At 34.2% G+C, this 5,968-nt stretch overlaps 1 pseudogene; it reads left to right on the top strand.

Annotated features, from left to right (window-relative positions):
* Positions 1-567: 567 nt before the first annotated feature.
* On the top strand, positions 568-2,929 carry LOC100223745 (vesicular inhibitory amino acid transporter pseudogene; annotated as a pseudogene).
* Positions 2,930-5,968: the final 3,039 nt, after the last annotated feature.

The following is a 5,968-nucleotide window of genomic DNA, read 5'->3' as shown; positions in this document are numbered from 1 at the left end:
CCAGATTCTCAGCACTTAGAAAAATCACTTTATCAGTGGACTTAGCAAGAGCAAGGCCCTGTGGGACAGACAGAAGCTGTGGAGGAAGCACAAGCATAGTCTGATGTACTCTAATGCCGTCTTCTCTCTGGAGGTCTGTTAAAAATTTTTAGACTGAAGGGAATTGTCATTACTGAATCTATTTACACTGCTATTTTTAATTGGAGTGAAACTTATACAGATGATGCTACAGATGCTTAATTTTACTGATACTGAACCTGTTTCATTAATATGCATGTTGACTGAATAACTAACTATGAACTTTCTAAAATGTGCTTCTAATTACATCAGCATTAAATATTAACTAGAAAGCTGACTCTGTCATTCAGTCACATTCTCATTTTCCCAGCTTATCTTTACATGTGTGTTGATAGAAGAAGTTACTTTTGCTGGTAATTTAATTTATCATAAATAAACACATTTCTCATGGTTGTTACCTAGCAGAATGGAGTAATTTCACCATGCAGGTGGGTGAAAGCAGTGTTCATTGGAGGATGGGTTTGGGGGTGCAACTTCTCGTAAAAATTTTGCCCAAGGGATTTTGTGCTATCTTTTCTCTCTCTTCTTCCTCTTCAGGGAATATTTGTCCTAGGATTGCCATATGCTCTCCTCCACAGTGGATACAGTGGTCTACTTCTTATTGTCTTGGCTGCAGCATTATGCTGTTACACAGGCAAAATTCTAATTGCTTGCTTGTATGAGGAAAATGAAGATGGGCAACTGATAAGAGTGAGAGACACGTATGAAGATATTGCAAATGCCTGCTGCAAAAAGCTGCCTCACAATCTAGGTGGTATAGTTGTCAATGTGACCCAAGTGGTGGAACTGATCATGACATGTATTTTGTATCTGGTTGTTAGTGGGAACTTGCTGTCACACAGTTTCCCATATGTACCTGTGACTGAGAAAACTTGGTCTGTAATTGCATTTGTTGCTCTGTTGCCTTGTATATTTATCAGAACTCTCAAAATTGTTTCCAAACTCAGCCAGCTTTGCTCTTTGGTTCATTTTGTTATCATCTTTGTAGTGATAACTTACTGTCTCACACAAATGCATCAATGGTCCTGGACAAAATTCAGACTCTCCCTTGAATTTGAGGACTTTTTGGTCTCTGTAGGGGTGATCATTTTCAGTTACACTTCACAAATATTTCTTCCCACACTTGAAGGTAATATGAATAATCCAGGGGAATTTAGGTGTATGCTAAACTGGACTCATTTTTTTGCCTGTATCTTGAAAACAACCTTTGCACTTACTGCTTTCTTGACCTGGGGTGAAAAGACAAAGGAAGTTATTACTGACAACCTGCCATCATTTCTTGAAACCCTAGTAAATTTATGTCTCTTAACCAAGGCTCTTCTTTCTTACCCTTTGCCCTTTTTTGCAGCAACAGAAATTGTGTATTCTTGTATTTCTAAAGACAACCATTCCAATTACAGATCTCCACTACTTGCTCTGACTGTAAGAAGCTCATTTCTCTTGTTAACTCTGTTGATGACCATGTTCACACCACATTTTGCCCTGCTGATGGGTTTGTCAGGCAGTGTAACAGGTGCTGCTATGACTTTTCTTCTTCCTTCTCTCTTCCATTTAAAACTTAAATGGAAAAAAATGTCCTTCTTAGAGAAATGTGCAGATATCTCTGTTTTTATTTTGGGCTTCCTTTGTAGCCTTGCAGGCATAGTTTGCTCAATAAAAGGGCTGCTCAAAATATTTGGAGGAGTGTAAAAGATGTCCTAAGATACAAATAAGGTATATATAAATCTTATATATACCCTGTTAGTCAGTGTATATGTGATTTTTTCACCAGGTAGAATAAAACATCTGCTTAAATGTTTGCAGATTCAAGTCTTTAACTGAAAAATTACGTATCTCTAATAAACCGGGAAAATAATATTCATAGCCAAAAAGTACAAAATTAGGCCTCTTTAAAACATTACAAAGTGTTTGAAATGGTTTAACATCAACATAATTGTAAGTAATCCTACATGGTTTTAGTCATACATGGCATGCACATCCTGAAATTACTATTGCAAGTGATTTCACCAATTTAACCAGAATTCTTCTTAGGGTTAGATACTGTTCAGTCTCAAAGCTATCAAAACTAGCTTACAGGATGTGAGTGAGAAAGATCACAGAATCACAGAATTCTTTTGTTAGATTTATTATTGAAAATGGATGAAATATAATTTTACCTCATTGGCAGACTGCAATTCAACATGTGAAAAGAACAAGTCAGTGAATTTTGGTTTTATGTAAGACAAATTCTACTACTTGTTTTTTAAATGAATAGGCAAAAAGAGAGCTCAGTTTAGAACAGCTTTGAAAGTCTGCTTTTATCATGACTTCAAATGAAATACAGTCAGTAAAAGGGGCATTCTAACAGTTCAAAGTAATGGAAAAGAGATTTTTTTTTTTCTGAAATAAGGTATAGCCAATGACTGCGGTTTTTCTGCAAGTCTAACTCCTAAGATTCATGTCTCTGCAATGCAACTACTGTATTGGTTGTGTTACTAGAAGTCTCACTGGTAACATGAAAAAGTTATGCAGTTCACTTTCACTCTTAGGCAGGAAATTTCTTTGATCTGTGTATTTTATCTGATTATAGTAAAAGCTCAATGGAGTAAATAAAGTTCAACAAACAGACACACAGTTAACTTCCTGTACAATTGGATAGCTCTTTAGCTTTAAAAGATATTGGCTTAATAAAAAGATCAGCACTGCAATGTATTTCACATTAGTGATAAAACATTATGACGAAGCAATCTAATCAGAGTGCTCTAATGAATACATATTATCTTATCACACTAAATCTCTGTTATAATACATAATTAAAGTAATTGTTTCAAAGAAGAAAGTATGCATTTTTGTTATCAACAATTTCAGACAACCTTGTACTATGTCATATGGAAAATTCTTTGAACATCAGAGTAAGACCGAGTGATGAAGAGCCCAGCAGTGTCTGCTTAACTGAGCTATTTTTGCTGTGTAGTTTCTCAGCATTAATGCTTCTGTTCTGCATGAGCAACAGTTCCCTCTCAAAGCTGATTTGCTGAATGATAAAAAACAAAGGAGAAGAGTTCTGGAAAGCCTTGTATGCCATCCTGTTCCTTCCCTGTCTGTTAGTGTACGCATGCCACATGTAATAGTGATGAAAAGTTTATTAAAACAGATTAATTGCGTTACAACAACATTATCAAGAAAACTGGAAATAACTAGTATCTCAGAATTTTATTGCTTCTTCCTGCAATGGGTCAAATTCTGCACTCAAATCCACAACACTTTGAATTATATAGAAATTTGTGCTGGAACAAATAGGACACTTTTTATCTTTATGTAAAATGACAAAATTACATTGCCCATTGAAAGAGTTGAAAGCTTATTATTACTGCTATGACACAGTCAGAAAGATATTATTACTTGGATGATACTAATCAAAGGATTTCATTACTTTTTGTGGGGAGAAGTTTCATAGATAAACAAACATGCAGGAACAGTATTTGTTCAGTTTATCCTGTATAAATCTCTGAGGACAGAGGGAGGTTGTCCAAAGAATTTTGTAAAAACTCTTTCTCTTACTTTGCTTATGAACCCTCAAAAAAAAAATCTCTTTTCCTATCTCCTACTTTTACTTAAAGTGTTTTGTCTCTAACTCTTCAAAAAATCTTGGGATTGCCTCAGTGCATTTGCTGTTGGGGAAAGATTGAAAACCAAGATAAGGAACTTATTTTGTGGCAGTTTTAGGCATTCGCTAGCTCATCACTGTGATTCAAAATTGGCGTTAGCTGTACTTTCTTTTCTTAGCCTTTTCAAGAAGTCAATGCCCAGTCCTTTCAAGCCAAAGATGGTCACTCCCCACTTAATCGTGCTCCCTCTTATGTAAGATCTTTCCTACAAAGATAAATGTTTCCTGCTTTATAAAATATGTCCTATTATTGTCCTTATTTAATAATTTATGTAATTTCTGTTAACATCAGGGAAAAAGCAAGGGCTATGATTAACAAGTCAGTACAACTGTAAATGCACAAAAGTGAAAGTCATCAAACTACAAGGCCTCGAGAAGTCACTTACAAAAGGCTCTAGATTAAGAGGGAAAACATAAAAGTTCAAGACTTTTTGTGGTCAGCACTCAGCAATTTTGAAGTAATGCCATTGTTGTGGGACACAAGATATATGAGCTTTGCTTTAAAGCCATGGCAAGACATCTTGATGAGAAACTGTCTACTGGGCTCAAGATTAAAAAGAAACTCCCAACCTGGAAAGGCAGAGATGCATATATATACCCTACAGACTAAGCCTGAATGTGGTGCACAGCGCATTATAAAGACAAATAATCATGATGTAAGACTAACTTACTGGATTTCATTTCCTAAAACACACATTTGCATATTTTTATATATAAACTTATTTCTGAACATTTTCCAATCACAGAATTCTATTAATAGGATACGTAAAACATTTGCAACTTTCTGTATTAGACATTAAAATATGATCTATAGAATATTTTTAGAGAATCTGGAAAGGTAATGTTACCATAAATTATGAACCAAGAGGATCTGCATTCATCTAAGTAATGATACTTAGAATTTTTGTCACTAAATTTATACTACAAATCATTAGAATCACTGAAGCTAGGAAAGTAAAAGACTGACTAAATATTAATGTATTATTTTGGCCACTCCTGGATTATTGATTGTAGCATGATAGTACTTTATCAAAATTAAATATGAAAGCAAGTTGTGAACATGAAGAAAATGCTATGGAAAAAATTATGTGCTGAAATAAAGCATTTTCAAACACTCTTGCTCCATTTCCTCTGCCAGTAGAAGTATGTGTAAAGGAACCTGCTCCCTTTCAGCAACAATAACACGGACATTGCTCAAAGTTCTTCTCCCATTTTGTAGGGAACACCCATCACTCTATTTCTACTTCTGATGGTAGTAATGGAGATTTAAGTCAATCAGATTACCCTAAAATTAAAATCTAGGCTCAGCTAAGTTATCTTAGGAACATCAAGTGTTTATTTATGAAGGTTTTTTAAACCTGAAATCTGAAATTAGACTGAAAACCTCACTCTATTGACTCAGTGGGAGAAAAATAAATTACTTAAATGGAACAATGTTCTAACACCTGAGGTCCATTAACAATATTTAATTTACTTTTACACCAAAGTTTGGTCATCATTTTACTTCCTTGCTGGAGTTTCTTTTCCACCTTATTCCATTGCTTCTCTTTTTCCAGCAGTGAGATAAATATATTTCCTGATGGTGAGAAAACATGTCTGTCTTCTGACAGAGATGTCAGAAGAGCTACAGAAAAAATTATTGAGGCTAACACTATTTCATTACCTCTTCATCCTTGATTGCTCACTTTATTTTTTTTTTTTATGAATTCTGTACTTCATGTACAAAATGCATGTCACAGTAACTGGTTACTCTGAAAAAGTGATTGTATAAAAATGGAACAAATAAGATGTCCTGCAAATGCTTCATTAAGTCAAGTTACAATTTTCAGTACTTGTTTTCAGAACTACCATGTTTTAAAAACTGATAGCTGATTTCTATAAGTAATTTATTCAGTTCTTCTTCATTCTTAATAATTATCTGGATGATATATTGGTCTTAAAAATATTCATCTTCTAAAATGAAGTAGAAAAAGAAATTTATCTCAGAAATGTTTTTATAGTATTCTGAGTTTTTGTTGTCCCAAGGGTTAATATGGGATATAAAATGTTGGGAAATTTATTGTGCTGTTTAGTTGCTGACAATGAATGTAAAAATACAGTCTAAAATCCACCTAAATATTTTTGTTCTCAGGATAAGTATTTGTTAAGCTGTTGACACACTGACATTAGCTGTTCTTCATTCTTCCTCATCATCATTACCTTTATTGGTCAGATGTCTAATACATTTCTTTTCACACTCCCTCT

This window comes from Taeniopygia guttata, chromosome 3, assembly GCF_048771995.1.
Source record: "Taeniopygia guttata chromosome 3, bTaeGut7.mat, whole genome shotgun sequence".
NCBI lineage: Eukaryota > Metazoa > Chordata > Aves > Passeriformes > Estrildidae > Taeniopygia > Taeniopygia guttata.
Note: the sequence above shows the minus strand (reverse complement) of the source record. Positions and strands in the feature narration are given on the sequence as shown.